At 41.2% G+C, this 26,197-nt stretch overlaps 1 protein-coding gene across 2 annotated transcripts in view; it reads left to right on the top strand.

Annotated features, from left to right (window-relative positions):
* Positions 1–26,197, top strand: part of EPB41L3 (erythrocyte membrane protein band 4.1 like 3) — a 218,704-nt gene that overhangs the window by 65,238 nt on the left and 127,269 nt on the right. The window contains exon 1 of one of the 2 annotated variants that reach the window (XM_059706553.1): positions 17,442–17,573. The exons of the other annotated variant lie outside the window; for it this stretch is intronic. The gene's annotated coding sequence lies outside the window, so the exon portion shown is untranslated. Of the gene's footprint in view, positions 1–17,441; positions 17,574–26,197 lie in introns of those variants that run through there. 2 annotated transcript variants of the gene reach the window in all.

Genomic DNA, 26,197 nt, shown 5'->3' with positions numbered 1-26,197 from the left:
AGGTGAGTGGGGAAAGGCAGGGGCTGGTGCTTGAGGGAGATGGGCTGGGTCCTAGGTCTTGAGGTTATTTATCTGGGGGTCTAAGGGGAGGATCCCAATAGAATATTCATCAGCTTTCAGGTGTGTCCTTTCAGGGTCATGGTCTCCACTGATTGGTCTGCGCCAGGGCAGGGGTCATTAGCCAATGCAGCTGGGCCTCAGGTCAGCCATGGCGTTGCTTGTCTGGTTTTGCTGCTATTCTGGGCCTGGAGCTGAAACATTGCTGAGGCCTAGATGTATCTGATGCAGGTCAGAACCCGATTGTGCTGGGGGCTTAATGCTTAAGGGCTGTTCTCTGACCCCTTAGTTTGTTCCCCTTCTAAGGGGGTCTAACTGGCATGACTAGCCAGGGGAGGAAAGGGTCCAAACCGCATGACCAGCAATATGAAAGGTCAGGGGATCGAAACTGCATGGCCAGTGATATGCTAAGGGAGGAAAGGTTACCCTGGGGGTGAGGTCCTTGTTTTTCCAGCTTTGCCCATTGCTAGGAACCTGGGGCTTTCTGCCTTCGTGACCTTCTATACCTGGCCCATCGTCCTTGCTCTCCTCATGTCTAATTGCCTACTATAAACAGGCAATATAAAGGTAGATGAACTAACATATTCCTGCCTTAGAATGTGCAAAGATAAATTTTAAAATATAATAACTAAGGTTGTAACGGGTACAGTATAATGAATTTCCTTGGGTCTTATTAGAAAAACTATCAATTATGTGGTAGATGAAAAATATTTTGTTTCAGTCACATACAAAGAATCTGAGATAATAATGAAGCTGTCAATAATTTTGTTTAGTCTTCATAGATTTTTCTAGAGAGGTAACAAAGTAAATGTTATGTGATTGCTATGAACTGCAAGAGGGTTTCAAATTAAACCAAATAACCGTGAATTTATAAACATTTACATCCAAAAGTTCATTTGTAGATTGATTATTTGAAACTCTCAAGATATTTTCCCATAAAAAGACTTTTAGTGGATTGGCTTCCTAGATAATTGGAGAAAAGCCTATTTCATCCAGGATACATTTGAAGTATGGATAAACTGTAGTATTTCACTTACACCGAATTGACATGTTTTGCATTGCTATTATGAAACCTTGCCTTCAGGGTCCTATCGCTGGTGTCTGTTGAGTTAGCTAGGAGTTTGCAGATGTCAGTTGTAAGATATAGGGAAGTAGCAGGGACCTGAGGGCAGAAGCAGGGATTTCTACAGTTAAGGTAGACAATCCAGGGAACCCATAACTTTCTCTTTGCATAAAATGGGTGTTAAAAATTACAAAACCAGGGGAAATTACCTTTCCCATTAATTTGTAAATAGTCCTGTTAATAAGTCTAGACTTTAATGATAGTAGAACATGCCATTGTAGAAAACATTGTCATCCATTCTCTTGATCTGCAACTTTGGAATAACTTGCATGTCTCAACTTCATAAAAATAAACTGCAGCCAAATACTTTGAAGATCACAAAGTCCTCTTCCGGGGGAAAAAATGTTTATTCATCTTCATAAGGAGTGCAAAGAAAAAGTATTCTTTTTTTTTTTTTGAAAGATTATACAGAAGTGATCCTGGAAACGTTTCAATTTAGCAACTATCATTTAATTGATTGCAGACACTGTGTAATGTTGGCAAAGAAAATACTCCTAAAGTTCAAAAGACTTGTACTTGATGTGGTCTAATGGAATTAGAGCACCCCTGTCAGAGACTAAGCACACTTGTAGAATGAGAATGCTTGCCCTGCTGTGCTCTCCCCCAGACAAGGAACCTTAGGGGGAAATAAAGTCGTGTATTTTTGCATAAATATGAATAATAATAGCTAACATGTACAATATGCTCACTATGTGTGCCAGGCACAATCGGAAGCGCTTAACATATTGGATTCTCAAGCAGCCCCATGAAGAGGGTGACTTGGTCATCCCTGCTTTGTAACTAAGACACTGAGGCCTTGAAGGATAACTCACCACACGGCCAGCAGATTCCAGAGCCAGGTTTAAACTCAGCTCTTAATACCGAGGCTGCGCAGCTCATGTATAATTAAGTATGATGCACAATTATTCTATATTTACCAGCTTAAACTCTCCTAATGATAAGCATAATAGTATCTGGATGCCATTAACAGATGCCATTATTGTTACCCACGGCCAGGTTTTTATTAGGCTCATTTCTGCTTCCCCTGTGGAAGGGTTGCATCATGTTCCCTTGAGCACTGGGGACTTCTCGGCATTTGCAAAGCCCCATTCCAGTGGTTTAGAGTCCAGGGGTGGGCAAACTTTTTGACTCGAGGGCCACAATGGGTTCTTAAACTGGACCGGAGGGCTGGAACAAAAGCATGGATGGAGTGTTTGTGTGAACTAATATAAATTCAAAGTAAACGTCATTACATAAAAGGGTACGGTCTTTTTTTTTTTTTTAGTTTTATTCATTTCAAATGGGCCGGATCCGGCCTGCGGGGCCGTAGTTTGCCCATGGCTGGTTTAGACCCTGGGTTCCATTAATCCTGCATATTTGTTGCAATGTTCTGTTTCTGCATCGCTTGATCATTATATGATTTAAAAAAATTTTTTTAAATCATCAGAGTACATTCAAACAAAGGAATGCTGTCTTCTTGTAGATGAGCTATTCAAGTAAATTCTTCTATGCAGATAAGTGCAGTTCTACTATTTACTTGGTTTTGACCTGAGGCAGTTTCCTGGCCCTCATCTGTGCGATAGGTATAGCCAACTTCAGGGGTTTTCTGAAACTTAAGTGATACAGTGGATGAGAGTACGTACAGAGGGCCTGGCAGATAGCAAGCACTCAGTAAAGGATAGTTATTTTTTGTGAGTGGAGATGGTTTGGTGGCTCAAAATCTTTTTGGAACTAGTTTTTGAACTTTCTTCCAAACTAGCACATTAAACTATTCCAAGAACTCAGTTGAATGTGGTTATAGTCCCAACTCGGGGAGAGGGGGGGTTGTTGTTGTTTTTTAATGTCCAGTGGCTCTGACCCTAGTCGTTGACCGCCTTCTTTATTAGCCTGGTGCTAAATCATTTTGTCTCCTTAGGGAAAGGAAAACACAACTATCCATCTTCAACACATGAGTATTTGTAGTCTTTGAAGTGATTCCCAAATAAGGAGACATGTGCTCTTGAGAAAACTTCTCAAGTAAGGTCCTTAAAAATGTTTTCAGCATGGCTGCAGTGCTGGGAGAAAAAAACATGAGTAGGACCAGCAGACATGCTACTATAGTGTTAAGTTCTTGTGTGTTTATTTTAAAATATGAGACCTGCTAGCTCCTCGCAGATGTGCATTCCTGCACTTACCCCCTTTCCATCAGACAATGTACCCAAGTGAGCAGCGCCAGCAGGTTAGCTTTTAAAAACGCCTGCTGCTGCTCCCCAGCTCCCTTTGAAGTACATTTTGAAGTTCAACACACCTACCAGAGGTTGAGAGCCTTCCTTCTTAGGGGCTGTTCTCTAAGGACACCCCTGCTCAGCTTCTGCATCTTGAAGGTCCCTGAAGTGAGACAGAAGGAGGGAGGCCTCAGGGACTTCTGGGCTGCACTGGCCGAGGGAGAGTGGCCAAGTGGTATGATTGTGAGCCACGGTCATAACTGTAACATACCATTATATGACAGAGCTCACTAAGTGCTTTTTACATCAATTATTTCATGTAATCCTCTCAATGGTCCTTGAAGCAGATTTTTAGTCACTTAGTTTAGAAATGAAAAAGCAGATAAAAGACCATGAAGCAACATGGGCCACGCCAAGGTTAAGGGTGCTGGTGTGGAGGAGCCAGATGGCTGACTCCAAGCCTCATGCTCTGTCCACCACTAGGGACCAGGGATAGAGACTCCTTGTCTGTCTGGCTTTCCCTCCATCCATCCCTGATCGCCATACAAATGTCTTTTCTTTTTCTGCTCTTTAATTTCTCTAGCAGGACTCATCACTGAGCACAAGTACAGAGACTGATGCTCTGGCCTGAGGAATAGCTGCCTCACTCTCCCTCCTTTAGAGGTGGCATTTCAGGTGCCAAATGTCCCTACTGCAGCCATACCCCTGGGAAAAATGGCAAGTCTGGTTCCTCCTCAGTCCTGCTTGCAAATGATATGGACAAATATTTGAGTGCCCACTGTGGGCCTTACTTAAGGGTCCAAGATCCAAAATGCCTTACTGAGTTGCATCCATGTGTTTACATTTTCCTTTGTATTCACCAGAAGCAGCAAGTCCCTTGCTACCAACTGTGCAGGAAGACACCTAACCACTATGAATTGTATTGTTTCCAATAATGACAGTCCATGGACAGTCGTTTATCATAAATGTTCACTGAGTGTCTCCTATGTGCCGGGCAGTGTGCCAGTTGGGGACACAGTGGTGATCAGAAGCAATCCTTGTCCTTCATTGGGACTTGCATCTAATGAAGGGAGATAGTGGTTCATCCAATAATCACACACGAAACGGTGGAAAGCATAGGGCGCCCTTTATGAGGATATGTGCCCTAAGTTAAGGAACCTGATAACAGGAATGCTTTTAAGAGGCTGTTGGTGAGAGTGGAGGAAGGGGTCAGTCTGATGAGAGTGGAGGAAGAGGTGTTTCAGGAGCCCAGAGAAAATTCGGGGCATTGAGGCTGGGGTAGAGAGTATTGTCCACACCCTGAGAATATTAGGCTGGCAGTGTTCTAAGCAGAGGGCCACAACATCACCCTTATGTTTCTGAGAGCTCACTTATGTTTGGGGAAACTGGATTAGAGATCTGAGAAGAGACCATTACAGGATGGAGGGTGGGGAGAGGGAGATGTGGACAGATCCAGGAGTTTAAGGTAAAATGCAAAGGACAGGGTAATAGATCTGCTAAAAGGGTTAAGGGAGAGTAGGATGACAGGAAGACATTGGGATGTTCTAACTTGCATGACTGGGAATTGGTGGTGTTATTCACTAAGCTCTCTAGGACCTAGTGCTGGGAGATTTTTCAGGGTTCCTCTCTCACCCACGGTTAATGTCCCATGCTCCTCATACTGGCAATACAAATATGAATAAGGGATATCTGCTGCCCTTACAGAGCTTGCAATCTCATTGTGTGTGTTGGGGATAGGGTGAGTGAGTGTGTGTGTGTGTGTGTGTGTGTGTGTGTGTGTGTGTGTGTGTGTGTAAGTAAGGAGTGGCTAAGATATTCTTTCTGCTGAAATGTGTTTAAAGCATGACTGTTGCATAAATTTGGCAATGGGAATCCAAATAGACACTCTTTCCCGGGGCGTAACTAGGGGGCAGGAAGCCTTAGAACTTGGGTGCCCCAGGGATTAAGAGACATTTTTGGCAGATGAAGGAATGACCTGGTGACCTTTGAAAAGGCACTGTGAATCACCGAATATAACCTTAATGCAGACCAAACGGAAAAACACAATGCAGGCTTCAAGCTTGAAATGATAGAATCTAAAAACTCATCTATCTTGGGCATGTCAAGTGCAATCAAAGAGAAGTGAGCCATTTAATGGGAGCAAGTGGGATGAGAGTGATTTGTGCAGGCAGAGGGTGGATTGCGAGTTCTTTTCCTCCAACAGCCTCTTAAAAGTATTCACTGCGTGGTCATTGCCAAATCTTTATAAATGTCACCATGGCAACCATTGATATGAAAAATAATATTAGCCTGGACACTTCTGCATCAGTTGACCTGACATTTTCCACTGCAGTGGTCATTTCCATTGTTTGTGCAGATGAGGGAAGAGGGTCCTATGTGGATCTTGTCATATTTTCTATTGTCCTGAAAAGACAATGCTTGTTCAGCCTACCCTGACATTAAGAAACCATCCAGTGGCATTTGAAATGGGGTGGCTTTACCATTCTTTCCTTTCATATCTGAGGATGTGCTGGGAGATGCACCGTGTTGGTGTCATCTGTGTTGGTTCAGGGTGAGGATGGGGAGCCTTTTAGCATGGTTGGTTGGAAGATTTTGCCCAACTCAGTTCCACCAGTGGATCTGGAGGAGGTGTATTGCATATAACTATGTACACATTTTTTATCACATATCCACTGTTGTTTCTTATAGTTCTTCCTTAGGAATCTCTTTTTTCTAGTGTCTAATCTCAATCTTGGGCAACCTCACTCTTCAATTCTGTACTTTCTATCGCTCTTGTCATTCTTCTTCCAAGAATCTCTTGTTTTATAATCCCTGCTGCTTTCTCCTTCTCTCATTCAACAGACATGTATTGAATGTCTTCCCTATGCCAGGCACTAATTCCAGATGGCCAGGACACCCAGCCAATAGGAGCCCAGAACCCCTGTCTTTGTGTGACTTACATAGAGACTGGCAGGAGACAGACATTAAACAAGAAAATGATGGGTATGATAGATGATAACAAAAGTAGTGTAGGATGAGGATGTAGGCTTGCTGAGTAACCCAGCCACTGTTTTTAATAAAGTTATCAGGGTAGGCCTCTGTAGAGGAGACATGTGAACAGACTTGAAGGAGATGAAGGTGTTTGCATATTGCAGAGAGAACACAAAGGTGGAAGATGCCTGTCTTGTCTGAGGATCTGCAAAGAGGCCAGAGTGAGCAAGGCACGGAGTGCGGCTGTAGATGTGGTCGGACAGTGGGCTTGGATTGTGCGAGGGCCTTGAAGCAGGTCTGAGGGCCTTGGGAGGCTTTGAACGTGAGTGATGTGATCTGGCTTGTTTGATAAGGATCACAATCTCCTTTGTTTGGAGGACGGTAAAGGTCCCAGGGTGGCAGGAGAGAGGAGTGGGATGAAGCTGTTGTGGGAACCCAGGGGGAGGAATGATGATGCCTTGCACCAGAGTGGGAGTGCTGAGAAGTGGTTGGATTCTGGATATATTTTGAATATAGAGAGAGCCCCTAGGCATTATCAATGGATTAGCAGCGGTTGCCAACTAGTGGTCCACAGACCACTGGTGTCCATGAGTTCTGAAAGGTGGGCGACCACTGGATTCGAGCATTCTCCTTTGAACTTATCTCAAACTTAAAAATTGCAGTAGAATGTTCTTCTCAGTAAAATAGATATATACTATACACAGATTCCATTTCTAATACAGTTTTTAAAAATTTAATATCCCCCTTTCTGTAGAGGAACTTCAACTGGACATATGGAATTTTGCAGGCAGGAACAACTTAGCATTGTGGTTAAGAGCACAGTTTCCAAAATAGAATTTCCTGGTCCCATTACTTCACAAATGTGTGACCGGGAACAGTTATCTAGCTGCTCAGTGACCTGCTTTATCTACTGTAAGTTGTGGGTCATAAGAATTCCTACCTCATAGACCTATGAGGGAAAAATAGGAAATATACATATAAAACACTTAAAATAATGTGTGGCATGTAGTAGATGTTAAATAAAGTAATTACTAAAATTTTATTAGCATTTGCCTTAAGTTCTAATAGCTTCTTAGATTATTAAAAACCCAAGTATTCTTTCTATATTAGTGTTCTTAGAGACTTTTCAGAGGACCTTTTCTGTTCTCACACATGTCCATGGTAGTAGAAATAGTCATTCCTTAATTCAGTGCTTCTCTGCATTCATAGTTAATTCAATGTTTTGTCATTGCACACTTTATTGTACTGTAAAATTGTTGTTTTGATAGTTGAAAACCAGTTGAATATTGGTGATTGCAAGAGATTTAACTAAATATGTGCATGTGCGTGTATGTATCTATATTTGACCATATAGTTCTTATATGGGTGTAGCTCAGGAATCAGAACACCCAACTTTGTATTCTAGTTCTATTGTTCATACCTGTGTAACCTTGGACACATTGTTGAATCTATTTCTGCCTCATTTACCTCTTCTGTAAAATAGGAGTAATGACAGAATCTATCTCTGTGATGGGAGAATAAGGCATCCTCATAGAGTAGCTCTTAAAACCCTTCCTTGCACATGATAAATGTTCAATGAATTTGGTTCTTAGTAAAATAGTGATCCCTGGACTGGACACCATGATGTAGAGTCCCAATGCCTGAATACCCCTGGATAAAATAATCACTAACTCAATTCATAAAACATTAGGATTATATTTATTTAGACATGATTCCTATTAGACCCCTCTAATTACAAGACCCTTATATCATCTATCACCTAAGATAATCCTGAATGCTCCAGTGCATTTTCTTTAACTTGGAATAAAACCATAAATGATCTTTTTTTTCTTTATGGTGAAGAATTGTTGAAATTCTAGTAATGACATTTAGTGGGGTATGAGTTCTATATGCCAGCTGTTAAATATGCTCCCATTTTATTGACACATTACTATGAAATAGGCAGCCAGCTACAGTAATAGGTTCCCCTCAAAGAGTGTGGATATCAACAAATCTGATGGCAGGCACTGCCAAGAAAACCAGACATGTGTTCAAAAAACAACTAGCTTCAGAGAATATAATGGGTACATTCATTTTTAACCCAGTGGCTTCTACCAAGTACTTTAGGTAATTGTTTAAAGATGTAAATAGGTGGTCGCTATTAACGGTTATTTTTATGACATCCTTCTTTTGAGGAATTCTTAACATTCAATTTAATAATCTGCTTTAGTTTCATTTTACTCTTCCTGTTTCTCAATGCGCCTACACATAAAAAAATCACTCAGGGAATGTTAAATATACTGATGCCTGGGCTTCACTCCCCAGAGGTTCTGATCTAATTGGTTTGGTGTAGAGCTCAAGCATCTATATTTCAAAGTTATTTTTAAATTTAAATTTTCACTATGAAATATTTCAAATGGACACAAAGTAGAGAGAATCATAATAAGCCCACATGTATCTATCACTCAGCCATGATAATTAACTTCAGTTGCTATTTTTAAAAAATCCCCTCAAGTGATTCTTCTAATATACAGCCAGACAACCACCACTCTATTCTAATAAAATGGGAAATGGAAGGAATATTTCAGTGGGTATCAAGAGAAGCTGAAATTTGCTCAAGGACACAAAACAATTTTAAGATATCATCTAGTACTCTGTTCCTCAAGCCATAACGGCATTCATGAGCAAAATATGATAATTGCATGCCTGCTTGATTTTGTTAAACAGTGAAATAATTGGGGAATGGGCACTGGAACACCTGAGGAAAATTCAGAAAGACTTAGAAATATAATGGTTTCCCATTTAGAATCTTTATACCTTGACTCAACATCATGCCCATCCACCTAAGGCAACTCAGTCAAACCTGGCTCAGAGATAAAGAAAGGTCTGATGAATAAGGGCGGAACAAGTGGATTAGAGTTGATGGATCAGAGAAGATGTGTGAGAGGGAAAAAGGTAGTGAAAATTGTCTTGAGACTTTGGAGAAAAGCACCACATCAATGAAAGACTAATCTCAAAACAGAGACATTTTGTAGGCTATTCAATAACAATGTAAATATATAGGGTGTCCCCCAAAAATGTATACACACACTTTGAATAATTATAAAGGCAGTGTTTATTAAAATACACTTCATTTTCAAAATTGAGCTATCAGCTGTTAAAGTGTATATACATTTTTTGAGACACCCTGTACATATAGTCAGTATATCTTCATGAAGTCAACATTTGAGTTGCTACCTCAACAGTGAAGACTTGTGTCCTGGTGCCTGGGTGGAAAACAATTTGATCTGAGTTGGGTGGATGCTACATACGATCTCACCCAAGTACCTACATGATAGAGGAATCGCTTCGGGGGCATTATTGGTAGATGTCACCTGGTATCTGTCCCCTGTCCATTCTTGCTGGAGATCCCACTGCTCATTAGACAACCTGGTTCCATATGAGAACAGCAGTCTTCTTTGAGCTGAAATCTCATTCTTTAACACCCCTCTAATGAAAGAAAATATTTAAAATGCCCCTCATGTTGTCCTAAATTATTTTTGTTACTTAAGTATAGGTATCTATCTATCTATCTTTATATTTATATATGTAAAATGAGATTTAATTTTATCATGCTATAGGTTTCATCAACTATATAATCAAAATAACCTTCTAAATTGATATACAAATAAAAGGCCTATAAAATTAATAACATATTAATTTAATGAGACTAAGGATACATTTTTTTCTGAAACAAAATTCCTCATGTTGTGCTTAAGGGTAGAAAGATGTAGCCTCTGACCAATTTCTTTAATTGGGTTCACTAGTTTTCACTAATCAGTGCAGGGGATTCTTGTTAGCTTATGTATGGTATATCAAACAGTGTTAATAATTTAAAGTCTCTATTTTCTTGCTGGGTTGGGGATAGTCAAGTCTCAAACTCAACCAAAACTGCCAGCAATTAGTTCTCCATTTCCCATTTTAATGAGACAGAACTTGGCAACTTTGTAAAGTTGTTTTGTGCACTTGGAAATTAAGGTCAGAGTTGTAGTGTTATTGCAATCTTCAATGAATGTGCATCTAATCCAATTATTGTTGGAATTGGGTACAGAACAATCTTTCATTGTTATTTATTACTATACTTATTGTTAATGAACTGCTCTTGCAAATTGATGCATATAACGACAGGATCCAAGCAATACATCTTGCAAAATGTGTGCTGCCTGTTGTAGTATAGGCTCCCTTTAGTTCAGCTCACTTATATGGCTGAATGAGGCTTGCCCTCCACACTGTTCTCTGCTTTAACTTCTATTAAACATCTATCTGAATAATATACCAACTTTGTCACCCGTGTGATTAGTGTTGTACACTGGTCACCTAGATCAGTGGTTCTCAAAATTGAGTGTGATTTTGAATATCCTGTGGAGCTAGTTAAAAGCGCCTGCTCTTTGAACCTCACCCCGGGGCTTCTGATTTGCTTGTCCTGGGGCTAGACCCAAGAATCTACATTATTAACAAACTCTCCAAGTGATTCTAATAGAAACTAGAGGCCCGATGCACAAAATTCATGCGAGAGTAGGCCTTCCTCCAGCTGCCAGCACCGGCTTCCCTCTCGCACCCGGGACCGGACTTCCCTCGCAGTCTGGGCTTAGTCCGGAAGGTCGTCCTGAAGGATGTCCAGTCTAATTAGCATGTTATGCTTTTATTATTATAGATAGTGTGAAAACTTTTATCACTTTCCAAGATTATTGTTGACATGGAAATATAAAAGGTAAACTCTTCGCAAACAGCCTGAATCGATAAATTCTGGCATCCTCAGATTTGTATCATCCGCAAATAATCCCATCTTGTATATTCTGACAGGTCCCGGATAACCATCTTAAACAGGAAAGAGTCAATAGCAGAGGCTTCCTTTAAAATGGCTTTGACCTATTAAACACCAGATTTATTTAAGGGATACAGATATTCTAGATGACGTTTTCATTGATTCCCAGAATGTTTTGGAAGCTGTGGGCAAGAGTAGAATCACATTTTCAGATTGTACCCACACTATTAAAGCATGCATGTAGTTACGCTAGAGATTTTCAACTGATATGCCGTGAGAATTTTTAAAACATGCAGTGCCTGACTACTCAGACAGGGCACTGACCTCTTTTCTCTTAGACTGTCAAATTTTAAAAATGACAACAGCTAACACAACAGTAGCTCTCCGGTGTGAATGAATCAAAATTTTACCTGTTTTTGTTTTTTTTGTTTTTTGGCAGATCGGCAAAAATGTAATATAATTTTTGGTGTCCTGCTGAATTTTAGAAATTAGTTTCTGTGTGCCATGAGATGAAAAGGTTGAAAATCACTGAGTTAGGTAACTGATAATGGGGGGGGGGGGGGGGGAATTCTGGAAAACAGGAATCAAATTAAGCAGCAAAAAGATGGCATTTTTCTTGATGTAGTTATAGCTGTATGTCTTAGTTTATAAAGTTATCTATGACATGTTTGCCTAAAGAGAGGAACATAAACTTAGAGTCAACAAGTTAATAAACAAGACATCTGAATGTCTTACTTATTACCCATTTTTCTATCTTGGTTAATTCTTGTTGATTGCTGTTAGAATGAAATATAATAGCTGGCTAAGATGATTTATAACTTTACAGGAGACTGAAAGGCTGGCTGGCGTTTATTTTATGACTTTTGGGGGAAAAGTGATTAAAATGTTAAGTGTCCTTGGCATAACCCAAAACTGACCATCTCTTTGGGATATCAATGTTGTTTCAGATAGTGAATAGCGTGGGAGCTGAATTTAGTAATATTACAGATTACCTACTTTCTTTCTGTTTTGCCATTATATATAAAATGCCCAAATATAAAATATCCTTAATGGATTTTTATTTTCACTTAATGGGAGGAGAATAAAATTAACCAGCATTTAAACCTTGTAAAAATCTGAGGATTAGAATAAACCTTAAAACTTTGTTAGAAATTATTCTATTTAAAAGTGCTGGGATTTACTTCTAAAATGTACTAGAAGTGGGAAAAATGGAATAATTTAATAAGGGTAGTATATTTTAATACATTGGAATTTACATAATATGTTGATCCTGCCTTTATAACTAATATTTTTACAAGAGAACAAAGGAAGCAAATAATGAAATTTTGATGAATAGGAATTATTTTTTATTTTTTATTTTTTTTATATATTTTATTGATTTTTTACAGAGAGGAAGGGAGAGAGATAGAGAGTTAGAAACATCGATGAGAGAGAAACATCGATCAGCTGCCTCCTGCACATCTCCCCCTGGGGATATGCCTGCAACCCAGGCACATGCCCTTGACCAGAATCGAACCTGGGACCCTTCAGTCCGCAGGCCAACGCTCTATCCACTGAGCCAAACCGGTTTCGGCAGGAATTATTTTTTAATGATGTAGTATGTCTAAGCTTTGGCCCTCTCATATGTACATACTTTGTACATTTTGTGCTGCATTTGTACTAGTTGGTATTTTTTAAATTTCATTTTGCATCTGTGTTCTATATGTATACATATGCCTGAAATGAAGTATAGGGACCCAGAATAAAGAGAACATCTGCAAGCCTTAATGAGCCATAAATTTAACATTATTCTTAGAACCTAGAAACTCTTAACCGACTTTTTCACAAGAATTAGCTTTGTTGCTTTTGAATTATGCACTCATCCCTGTATTTCTCTTATTTATGGTCCCTGGTAATATTGTGGCTGCATACTTTGTGTCCTGATTTCAAGGACTTGACATGCAATTCAGGTTCCGACATACTGAGCATACAATAAGTCTCAACTAGTTACTGCAAGTGTTGGCATTTTACCAAGGCAGCTTAGGTTGAAAGAGGTAACTTAAAGGACTAAAGAATACGGAGATACTTTTCAATATCACAATTCTCTAGGTAAGGGTGGTCTGAGGTTGTCAGAGAAATGAGTGGTGCATGTCTTATTAATGTTTGTAGGGTCTGGTCAAGCTTCAATATTCTATCAATCCTTGTGTTTGAGGGCAAAGTTCCAATGGACAGATCCTCTATCCTTTTTTTCTGGAGTCTTGTTGATAAGACTGTCACTATGGCTGTAATACAACCCAAAAACTCTGCCCTTGCCTTGGCTCTCACCTTGGAGTTATCATTGTTCTTCAGGTAGCAGAGTATCAGTGATTACCAATGAGTATATATGATATTGCTGCTTGTGGTTGGACTGAGGTTCATGGGAAATGCTGCCGCTACAGCTTGGGATGAAGCTACATACGTAACTAACTTGAAGTGAGCTGTGCTCCTTACTCTGTACCACGGCTAGAATTCTTGTTGGTCTTCAGTGAAGTATCTTACATGTACTAGAGCAATTTCAAGAAATCCATAAGTAAGATTAGGTTGTAAGGTAAGCTTTAGTATGGCAGAAGAGACTACAACGAGCATGTTGACACTAGGCTGGAGTCAAGGAATGTTTTCCCATGTTTCATGGATTATTTCAGGGTTTGCCATGTGGACATATTAAACTAGAAATCTGACTGAGTTCTCATGCCATGTCTGCATTAACTCTCTGGTACTATGTGAAAGGCGGTTTTTGGACTTAAGATCTACTTTTCTGTAACTTATTGGAAAAGCACCATGAGGGGTTATATACTGACAGGAATAAAAAATTCTTTTCTTTGTTGTTAATCTTCACCTGAGGATATTTTTTCATTGCTTTTTAGAGAGAGTGGAAAGGAGAAGGAGAGACAGAGAGAGAAATATCGATATGAGAGGAACACATCAATTGGTTGCCTCCCGCACACGGCCCAGAATCGAACCCGGGACCCTTCAATCCACAGGCCGATGCTCTATCCACTGAGCCAAACCAGCTAAGGCTAAAGAATTCTTTTGAAGTGAGAGGGATTAAGGGAGAAGTTAGATTTTCATGAAAGGAAGCAAATTCAACTGTAATGGCATCATTATATTGCTTTCTACTTTTTTACTTTCCTTGTGGAAGAGCTCATAATTTTCTTTCCTGATGAGAGTAAATAGGTTTTTCATTATTGCTTTTACTCAGCAGGTATTAAGATGTGATAATGTCTTTTTATTTTATAGAACCTAGTATTTTTTATTAAATTTATTGGGGTTATACTGGTTAATGACATTATATAAGTTTCAAGTGTACAATGCTTTATCATCTGTATATTGCATTGTGTGCTCACCACCCAAAGTCCAGTCTCCTTCCTTCACCATATATTTTCCCCCCTTTATCTTCTTCATCCCCACCCCCACCCCCGCCACTGCCTTTCCCTTCTGGTAACCACCATACTGTTATCTGTCTATGAGTTTGTTTTTGTTAGTTGTTTTCTGTTTCCTATCCCACATGAGTGAAATCATATGGTTCTTGTCCTTTTCCATCTGACTTATTTTGCTTAGCATGATACTCTCAAGGTCCATCCATGCTTCGCAAATGGCAGAATTTCATCCATTCTCACGGCTGAGTAATATTCCATTGTATATATGTACCACATCTTCTTTACCAATCATCCACCAAAGGACACTCAGGTTGTTTCCATGTCTTGGCTACTGTGAATAATGCTGCAATGAAAAGGGGGTACATATATCTTTACTAATAAATGTTTTCAAATATTTCAGGTAGATACCCAGAAGAGGGGTTGCTAGGTCATAATGGTAGCTCTTTTCTCAACTTTTTGAGGACCTCCATACTGTTTTTCAAGGTGGCTGTACCAGTTTACATTCCCACTAGCAGTGTCTGAGGGTTCCCTTTTCGCCACAATCTCTCCAACACTTATTTTTGTCTTATTGATAAAAGCCATTTTAACAGGTGTGAGGTGGTATCTTGTTGTGGTTTTGATTTGCATTTCCCTAGTAGCTAGTGAAGTTGAATGTCTTTTTCTGTCCCTGTTGGCCATTTGTACATCTTCTTGTGAAAAGTGTCTGTGCAGATACTCTGCCCATTTTTAATTGGATTATATTTTGTTGTTGAGTTGTATGAGTTCTTTATATATTTAGATATAAGCACCTAAATGGAGGTATTGTTTGTAAATATCTTCTCTCTTTGGTCGGTGGCCTTTTTGCTTCATTGATGATTTCTATTGCTGTGCAGAATGGAACCCTAGTATTTTTTAAACATAAAGGATTTTGAAAATAGTAACTTATTTTATACATGAGAAGCTGAATACTCAAAGTTAAATTGAAAACTTAGTTCATTATTCAATATCCATTCATGAGAATGTTCAGTGCTTGGCTTGCAATGTAGCCAGTGAGGCACTGTGGGGAGACAGAGATGCCTAAGTGGGCTCCTACATATTAACCAGGTGGAAGGAAGAGAGTTTATTACAGAGATGCAAGCGAGTTACTGACTGACAGAGCTATGTGCTGCTCTTGAGTTTGAGATTTCTTTTTCTCCTTATCAGTGCTGGGAAAAACAAAAAAAGAATAGTGGAAAGTGCTGGTTAAGCCCAAAGGGTTTCATAGTCATTGCTTCCCAGATTTACTACTAAACTAGGAAGAAGTATGTTTATTTTACTTCAAATTTTGAATTTATGGAATACTAGGATAATTAGCTAGGTACTCCTAGCTTTTAAAAAATATTTAGGATTCCAACATTTTCTCCCAAGGAGACAGATATTTGTACACTATTGCCAATTTTCTCCATCGTGAGAAAGATCGGTTCATGAATTAGAGAGAAACAGTTTGCTCTCAATTTAAAAAAATAGCAAAAACATGGCAATATAATGAATGAAAATATGAAACCATCTGTGTCTCAAATGACAATGCCAACCGTGTTTGTTTGTAAACAATACAATTTTTTAACGTCCACTTTTAAAGGAGTGTGCCATAGTGTGCACACAAAAAAGGAAAATAATCCCTTCTTCATTCCAGATCTTACATGAACATAGGCAGCCATGTAAGTACAGATGTGATATGTGCATGTACGCCTCTAACACTCATGTGACCCTGATAGGAAATTAATACAGTGATCCCCAAATATATCACCCAGTATTTGAACTATCACCTTTATCTGTCACTTAAAAGGCATTGCAGGCCCTTCTTACCTGTTACTTGGAACAATGCCATAGTCACTTCCTATCAGCCCCTGGTATTTGCCCATCCATTCTAGTCTTTGCTGTGTCAACAGATTATTTTTCCAATAACGTAAGTCACATTTTCTTGCTAAAGATTTTTTCAAAGCGAGCACATCTACAGAAAACAGGTCCATAAACTCCATAGCAACAGAGTAACACCATAATTTTCGCACCTTCTCTCTCATACAATCTGAAAAATGCTCCCTCTCCTTTTCTATTGCGGTATTCCCTGTCCTGGAAACCCAGGCCAACTCTCGGGGACAGAACAGACCCACTGGTCTCTGCCACCAGCATCATGATCTGCATCGCACCTTTGGCACCCAACAGTAAATGCAATCTTCTTGTGAGTCCATTTTCCCTTTCTATATGACTGGTGAGCTCTTGGAAGGGTGATTAGGGAGGAATACGTGCAGAGGGCCTTAAACATTGTAATAAATACGCCTGGATTGCTTGGTTAGAACTTAGATGTGAGATAAACCAGAGTGTGAGCCCCCTTCTCTCCATTTCAGTGTAAAGCTTCTCAATAATGACTTCTTGTTAGTCTGGGAAGCTTGGGAGAACACCTGTAACTGTGAACATTTATGGTGGGACGTGCGGAGGAGGCAGCCGCAGAAAACCCCTTTCTGTCACCTTTAGTTCATTCAGGTCTTTTCTATTAATATTTCTTGGGGGCCCACGTGTGCAAGATACCAACAATTTGAATTTTTTTTTTTTTTTTTACTTTCAAAAAGAAAAAAAAATATTACTGCAGTCCCTAAGTTAATAAATAACTCACCTGAGGTCAGGAACACCCTCCCCCACGCTCAGAGCCGGCGTGTGGGAGGGCTGAGAAGGGGATAGAGGGCCCTGGCGATCATCGAAGTGGACACCCAATGGCTAACGCTATTGGCAACCGTATCGAGGCGTTGTCCCCACGCCAGGACGAGAAGGTGGCTAGCAAGTAACTGTCCTGAAGTACTGCGGCGGCCCCCTCCCCCGCAGCCGGAATCGGGGTGGGGAGGAGGCCGGTGCGCTCTGCGCGCTCGCTGGGCGTGTGCCCCGCGCAGCTCCGCCGAGCCTCCGAGTCCCCTGCAAAGGGGGGCGGGGAGCCGCGCAAGCAGCCCGCGTCTGCGGCTTCCTCCCCACGCCCGCGCCTCCTGCGCACCGCCCGGAGGACGAGCGCCGAGCCGTCCCCACGCCGCCGCGCGCCCGGCTCCTGCCCAGCCAAGGTAACTTTTCTGCCCGCCGGAGCCGGGGTCTCCGCGGGGGTCTCCCGTGGGCGAGGTGCGGAGGGTGAGCCGGAGGCCGGGGGCGAAGCGCGCGCGGCGGCGCCCCTGACGCGTGGCCCCCGCGCTGCCGGGTCGCCGGAGCCCAGATCCCACGGAGCCCGCCCCGGGATCTCGCCCGCCCGCCCCCGGGACCCCCGCCGGGCCCAGCCTGTGCGCCCAGCCCCGTGCCCGGGGACGCGCCGCTCCGCCCGCCGCCGCGCTGCAGCATCTGCTGGGCCGGTGCTCGGAGCCTGAGTGCCCGCCTCCGGCCCGGGGGGCTCCCCCTGGGAACCCTCGCCGGAAAGGGCGACTCGGTTCCCGCGTCGTTTCTCGATCCATTTGCCGAAATCCCCCGTTCGGGGCGCCATGTTTTAAGTTACCCCTGGGGGTGGGGGCTAGGGCCAGGCGGGCTGCGCAGGGCCGGCGGGGGCCGGGGGGGGTGCGACACTGCGGCGCCGCCCTGGGTGGGTGGCCGGCCGGCCGGAGGCGCTGGGCTGCGGGCTGGTCCTGGGTGCAGGCGCGGGGAAAGGTGCGCTCCGCACAAAGCATCCCCGCTCGGGAGCAGCCGGCGCTTTTATGTAACTTGTCTCCTTCCTCGAACTGGGGCAGCGTCCCCCAGACGGTGGCGGGAAGTAGAGCCCGGCCGACGGGGGGTGAGGATGGAGCGTTCTAAAGACTTAGCTCTTGACCCGGGCACCTGCGGGGGCCCCCTGCGCGGGGAGGCCGAGGCTGGCCTGCCGGGGCTGGGGCCGGGGCCGGGAGCGGGACGCTCACCTGGCGCCCGCGGGGCTGCGAGCTGCCTGGGGAGATGTCTGGGAGCGCGGCCGGTGGGGGTGGGGAGGCCGGGCTTAGGGCGCCTGGAGTCGTGGACTCAGCCAGTTCCTGGGGGTTTCCCGGCTCCTACTGCGGGGGCTTGCTTTCTCGGATTTCCCCTCTAATCTCGCTCTACTTCTTCCCCTCCCACATCCCGCCTCCCCCTTTTACGCCCCCCCCCCCCATCAAGTTCATGGCTTCTGCAATGCGGTGGGTGTGGTTACCCAGTAAATTGTAACTGTGGTCCTTTGCAGTGGGAGCGTTGTTTCCTTTCCGTTTTTTTTTTTTTATATTTTTTTATTTAGGGATCCAAAGTTTTCTAGGGTTTTTTCTCCTCCAGCTGAAGTCCTGGGTTAAAGTTGGGAAGAGATTATTGCGGAATAGAATGATAAAGAAAACATGTGTTATTCATTACTCCTGGAGGCTGGGCGGACAAATCCTGAGAGGGCCAGGCAGTCCTGCTCATGCAGTGCTTCCATTACGTGTTTAAGTTGGTGTTTCAGCTTTTTTTTTTTTTTTTACATTTGCCTCGTGGAATTGCTTTTGCAGATTTCCTGCCTGTCCTTTTTGGGGGCCCCTTTTTAGGCTCCCTGAGGCGACCAGGTGCGGTGGAGTTTTCCTTGCTAGTGTTAACTTTCCCAGTGGAAGAGTCATCACACCAAGTGTTAAAAACCCTCTTTTTAAATTTTACACCGACTTTTAAAGTCTTAAGGAAACTAAAAAGATTAGACTCCACTTATATCTGGGAACCCTGGACGTAACATCAATCACAGCAAATTAAGCAGAAATGCCCTATTAAGAAAAGGGCGCACACCAAGCCGGAGTGAGCTCTGGGGAATGGGAAGTGATTTATGTCTTGGCTGAGACAAGGTTTAAAAAAATATGCATGTTATTTTGGCATCAAACTTTTAAAACTGTTGTTGGAGTAACAAAGCTATTGTACGAAGAAATAAATTCTAAGTTGAGAAGTGTGACTTAATTTCAGAAGGCATTGATAAAAATAAAACAGCGGAATACTAAATACCGTCTTACTTGCATTATCATTTTCTGATGGTTTAGAAAAGGGAAATATAAAATGCACAAGTTAGTGCATAAAGTTTATACTTCAAGCAAATAAATTTATTTGCAAAATAGAACATGTTTTTTTGAATGGTATATCAATAACAAGAAGAGTGCCACTTTAATTTGTAAATCCCTTTTAGGTGAAGGTACAGGTCAAAGGTCAGTGCCTCTGAAATATTTATCTTTAATGTTTAAGTGATTTCTTCTACATAAAAGCAATTTAGATTAAAACCTTTTTTTTGTCTAGTCTTGTACAGTGTTTGGACTTTGGCCAACTTTGAATTGTTTTGCAATAGGAGATCAGGGACTTTTTTTTTTTTTTACTTGATTAGATGCTCTTTTATATGTGCATTGGCTTTTTGAAATTGTTTGGTCAGATGTATTGAGGGACCACCCAGATAGAAGAGAGGCAAGCCTTCATGTTCTGAGAGATATGGTATTGTCATTATTTTGGGAATCCTTCTGGATTGGGTTAAGTATGTTGGGTTAAATATGTCAGAACATGCTGTCCAAGAGATTTTCCTACATGCTGTAAAATAAATATTTATCTTTTAAGTTAGTGCTTTAAAAAAGTCTTAAAATTCACAAATTAGAATTCATATCCTCGCCAGTAAAATAGAACTCTAAGAATGGGCTGGAAACAAGTACATGGTTCTTTTCTATGAAAATTTGACTCCACTGCAGAGAGAGGTTTCTTAAATATTCTACTACCTAGGTCATTTTTAGTTCCCATAGTCTCTTCCAAGTATCCAACCACAGTTTTCCTCTGAATGTCAACTTTGTTATGACTTACTATAGAAATTCTAGACTTGCACTGAAAACCATGAGTCAATTTGTCTTTAGCACCACTTCATGTAGAGAGATCTTTAATGGTGCCATTGCTGCATGTATTTCTTTCAAAAGGCTAGCTAAGTGCTAATTTGTTGGGAATGCATCAGATGCTCCTGGAGGGTTCTGCTGTCGTTTGATTTGCCTTGGCTGCAAAGAATTATGTGCTCACAAGCAAAGACTGGAGCAGTGAAGTCATTGCCCTGCCCAGTGTTGTGACATCACTATGGCTCAAAGGAAACATGGGTGGGGCAGGCAAAACCAGATGGTCCGAAGCTTCTTGCTGGCTTTAACTTTGCCTGATAAATGAATGAGACTCGCCTTTCTCAAGTTGAACCACGCTATAAGGTATTGTTTAGAGAATTGGAAGGTAGACATGAATGAATGGGAAAATGTGTTTCATAGATAAAGGAAGAAGGGGTTTTTTGGTGCAATAGTAGAAATACTTAACTATTCCTTTTTTGATGAAAACGCTGTATTTTTTTTTAGAGGCCATTTAAAATTTTTCTTAGCGAACAAGAATGAATCTATATATGTTTTTATGCATAGGGGCAATATATTTCTTACAAGTCTTTGAAGCAAAATAGCATTCTTGCTAAATTCTTGATTTAGATTATTGGTGTTGTCTTTTTTAAGTCCTTGTCATGATGGTTTATTTTCTGGGTAGGCAGTGTAATTTCTGATTTCTTTTCAAGTGATATGATTGCAGTTGGCAATTGTGAAAAAGTGGAAAAACCTACAGATTTCACAAGTTTAGAAGATACCTGCAGTGATTTGGGGTAGTTTATTTCTATTTACTTTTTTGTTTTATTTGCAAAATGTTTCACAATTTAGCATTTTATTCCTAACTTAGAATTCGAGTGCAGAGATGATCACAGACACTTTTCATCCAGATTAGTGATGAATAAATTATAAGAGGAAGTCTGAAGTTCTGAAACTATGAAGCACATTTATGCTTTGGCTTCTGAACTTAATGTGATGGAAGCATAAAGGAAGAACCACAGAATAGCTGCAGCTTTCACTGGCTTTTCTGTGCCTCCTTGGTAAGATGACTGTCATTTTTTCATGTGAGTGTTTTATGTATAGGGGCTCTGGCAGTTCTTATTTAACTGTGTAGCTATTCCGGAACACATTTCCCAAGCAAAGGGAAGGGGAAAATAGGAAGAATGGCATAAAAAGAGAAGTTGAAATTAGGTACCAGAACTGCAGAACACTCGGTTGAAATGTCTTCTGTAACTGCAGTTTTAGACCTGGCTGGCGATGACTGGTTAAATTGCACACTTGAGAATCGTAAGCTTCTATTAGCACCAAACCCCTAATTCTTTCGTAATTTGCAGTACAGAGCAAAAGCTGACAACTTAATGTTTAGATTGCTGACATTTTGATAAATTGTTCTTATAGCCCTTTCTTGCAAACTTAAAAAAAAAAAAAGCAAAAGAAGCAGAAAGGTCTATAATAGATCTAGATAACAAAACATGATATTTAACCTGTCTCATGCATCTGTTTTTCTCTCAGTTACATGGAGTGATGGTTTGATGTGAGTAGGAACTTTTTTCTCTTGGAGTTTCATCCCCAAACCAAGTACAGGTCTAAACACAGTGTTGAGTAAATATTTAAGGAAATGAATAAAAAAATGAGGCTTTTAAGTGGCTTACCCTTCACTACAAAAAACAAAACAAAACAAAAAAACAAACATTTGAAAAGGCTTTAAAAGCACTGCTGCTTTATTTTAAAATTGAGAATTACTGGACTCATGAATGTAGTCATTATTTTTAATGGCACCATACTCTCCATTACAAGCTCGCTACTTGGTCCATAGCTCAGATTAGGTAGGTTCTGCAGGTTTTGCCAAATCAGAGAAGAGAATGCTGCAGGTACCGAGAGGAAAAAAGAATGGCTTTTTTGAAGGGAGCTCTGCAGGCCGCCTGCTTCCTTTCCTGCCAGCTGTAATTGGTGCCATGGAGGACATCAGTGTAGAGGGACTACTCAGAAGAGGAGGGATCAGACTGGAGTGTGACAAAAGCTGAAAATAGATTCGAGCTAGGTGATAATATTGATCTTGATGTTGAACTAAAAAGAGAAAACAAAATTTTGTTGTAGATCTCTCTTCTTTGGTTATTTTTTATACTAGAGGCCCCGGTGCATGAGATTCGTGCACGGGGGGGGGGGGCGGGCAGGGGGCAGGGGGAGTCCTTCAATCCGGCCTGCGCCCTTTCGCAGTCCGGGAGCCCTCCTTGGGCCTAAGCTGGCAGTGGGCATCCTTAGCACTGCCTCGAAGGTGGGAGAGGCTCCCGCCACTGCCTCTGTGCTCACCAGCCGTGAGCCCGGCTCAGGGTTTCTCTGGCTGTGCGGTGTTCCCCCTTTGGGAGCGCACTGACCACCAGGGGGCAGCTCCTGCATTGAGCATCTGCCCCCTGGTGGTCAGTGCGCATCATAGCAACTGGTCGTTCCGCCATTTGGTGGATTTGCATATTAGCCTTTTATTATATAGGAGGAGGATATATAGTGTTTATATTTTCAAACAGTTTTATTTTGTGTGTGTGTGTTATAAAAATTATTTTAACAACTTTCATTATTTTTAAAAGAACCCTTTTTTCATATTTTAAGATCTCTGAAATTGGGATACGTCTTACAGTTGCTCACAGCCATGTGGCAGAGAGAAAGCTGCCAACTTAATTCATTGATTAGGAATGTGCATCAAAAATTAGAGAATTGGCTGGGTTGGTGTGGCTCAGTGGTTGAGTGTCGACCTATGAACCAGCGGGCCATAGTTCAATTCCTGATCAGGGCACATACCTGGGTTGCAGGTTTGCTACCCACCCACAGTCGGGGTATGTGCAGGAGGCAACCAATCCATGTGTTTCTCTCACATCAATATTTTTTTATCTCTCTCCCTCACCCTCCTTTTCTTTTACTCTCTCTGAAAAGCAATGGAAAACATATCCTCAGGTGAGAATTAACAACAACAACAACAAAAGAATAAACCTAAATAAATCTAAAAGAATTCTTTAAAGAATTAGAAAATAAAAACTCCAATATATAAGTCATAGCTTAATTGGCAGAGTGCTACATAATATGTTGGCACTTGCAATTAATGGTTTCATGAATTGTATGAAATATGACTTGTCATTTGGCTATGCACATTTTTTCAGAAATGCATTATAATGTTCCTTGCTTATTTACATGGCCCAGTCCATGTATTATTAATTATATTTTTATGTGCATCTCTTTACAGGCAAAATCTATTGAGTGATCTTCATTTTCCATTTTGACTTTTCCGTTGTGTTCCTTGGAATATTGTTGGACTTTGATAGATATTAGTCATTCCAGAAGTCAAGAGGCCTAAATTTAGCTGGAATGCAGCCTTTACCATGGGGAGTAGCAGATGAGACTAAGAAGGGAGTCTGATTATGGAAGGTTTTTGTACTGTATAAGAGGCTAAGGGATATTTTGGATTTTCCTCTATAGTGGGGAGCCATTGAAAGTAGTTGAGTAGGGAAGAAGTATATCTGGTGAGAAGGTAGGATGTATTAAAAGAATAGGAGTCTGGAGACAGATGGTTTTTGTTAATTGATATCCAAAAATGTTCAGATATTGAATGTTATGGTTTTCCTTTCAGTGATTGATATTTGGCAACTCATGACATATTTTTTGTGGTCGTATTTGGTTGAAGATTGCATATTACTTTGGACTGTTTGGAGTAGGAGATAAGATATACAGAAGCCGGAGAGATTTTCGTTCTTACTCTGATTTATCCTTCCAATTAAAACATTCTCATTATTTCAGATATTAAAAATAATGCATGCCTGCTCTAAAATATATTCTAATAATACTATAAAACAAAAAGAAATCTCATCATCTAGAGATAGCTACTGTTAATATTTTTGGCAAATATCCTCATAAAACTACCTCTCTGAATGTATAATGTATTGTTGTGAGTCTTGGAGTCAGACCCAAGTGGGGCTCCCAGGCTCACTATTTAATAACTATGTGACATGGGTCAAGACTCTTAACTTCCTTGAGTCTATTTGCTTATTTGTAAAATGGCCATAATGCTTAAATCTCAAGGCTATGAGGATGAAATGATTATGAAACATGCTAAGCACTAAGCATAAGTGCGTATAAATAGCAGTAGCTTTATTTTGTATATGTATAGATGCATAGATAGGTACATAATATTTTACATGAATTGACCTCTAGTTGAAATATTAGTATGTAACCATATTCTTTTTTATGTGACAGTATGTCCTGGGAAAGCCTTTTCATGTATGCAGCTATATGTCAGCACTGTTATTTTTAATGGGGAATCTTTTCTTTCAGTCCTGCACAGCACTGGCGAAGGATCATGACCTTAGCCATGATGGTTATCTGAAGCCTTGTCCTCCAACCCCTCCCCCTCCCCATACTTACTGCCTGCACTTTTCATCATTGTCTTCTAGCACACACATCCGAGGGCTGTGGTGAAACAGGACAGCTGAGCAAAATTAAAATCTCTAATGATAGTACATCTCACTGCTGTGTGTGAATACTTAGTTTTAATGAACTAAAACAGCCTGGACTCATATATTTCCTAATTTAAACTTTAATGCAGAGTCCCTTCACAGAGGGCTGACCTCCCTGAGCACAGTCTGACCTTGAGGTCCCAGCTGCCCACTGCTTCACACATGTGTCCCAGCCTGCCCCAAAGGGCAGCAGACATCACAGCCTGGGACTGAGCTAAACTCTGGATTCAGAGTCAAGACATTCCAGAGTCTGGGGTAGTTTGGGAGGTGTGGGGGTACAGGGCTCCCAGAGATGGAAGTTACATTTCTCTTGGTCATGTTCTGAATTCTGAACCCTTCCTTTGCCCTCAGCAATAGCTCACAAATCAGTTCACAGATTTCATGCAGATTCTCTGGGGATGTGGGCCACTCGGTTATGTTACTGATAAGCACATGGTTTCTACTGAGCTTAGGTTTACTTGAATCCAGTCTTGTTTTCCCTATATTTATGCAGCTGAGGAAAATAACTTTGTAATCCTAAGGTGGTGCTAACTGGAATGGTGCTCCTAGACTTCTGCTATGGAGTCTGTGCGCTTAAGGCTGGGCCTGTGGAGTGCTGGCTTTTATGTAACTTGTTTCTAGAGTTGCTCACAATACAGAGATAATAGAGAGTTTTTGGAATTATATTATAGAGAATTCTTGATTTTTGTCTACTTTATCCCATAATTTTGTACTGTTTTGGTGATGACTTTTATTAACTGTAAGAGGAATACTCTTAGTGGACTAAGTATAGGGTTGGAAAAGTAGAGATTGGCTAATTTGTCTACTCAAGACATTTAGAAAGTTTTCCTCGATTTTTGAAGTCTAGATAGCAGTAATTCATGGGGAGGAGCTGTTTTGTAGGATAAAGAAAATGTGAGTTAGAGATACAGATGGAAACATCTGCTAACCTTCAGCTAGGACAAGGTCCCCCAGCTGTGAAGTGCTAATGATGATGCCAACCTCAAGGTTGAAATGAGACCTATATATTCAAAGACATCTGGAGCAGTGTGTAATGAGAGTGCGCCCATAGTAAATGTTTTCTCATTTCAGCCGGTAATGTTGTTTACCTACTTTGCTTGCACCTTGGGACCTATTGGAAGGAATTGTGAAACTCCAAAGATAAATTCTCACTCGCGACTTTCTGTCACAAGCCCCATAATCCAAAAGATGATCCTTAATGAGAATACAGATTTTGAATCTCTAAATAACAATAGTCGAGGTTTGCAAAGAACTAACCACAGTGGTTTTCAAATTTCCATATGCAACAGAATCACCTGAGGAACTGTTGAAAAGCAATTTCTAGGGGCCCATCTACAGCTCTCAATTAATAGGCCTGGAGTTGGGTCAAGACATTTTGCT

The sequence above is a fragment of the Myotis daubentonii genome, chromosome 8 (genome assembly GCF_963259705.1).
Source record: "Myotis daubentonii chromosome 8, mMyoDau2.1, whole genome shotgun sequence".
Lineage (NCBI taxonomy): Eukaryota > Metazoa > Chordata > Mammalia > Chiroptera > Vespertilionidae > Myotis > Myotis daubentonii.
The sequence above is the reverse complement of the archived record's forward strand: the minus strand, read 5'-3'. Positions and strand labels throughout refer to the sequence as shown.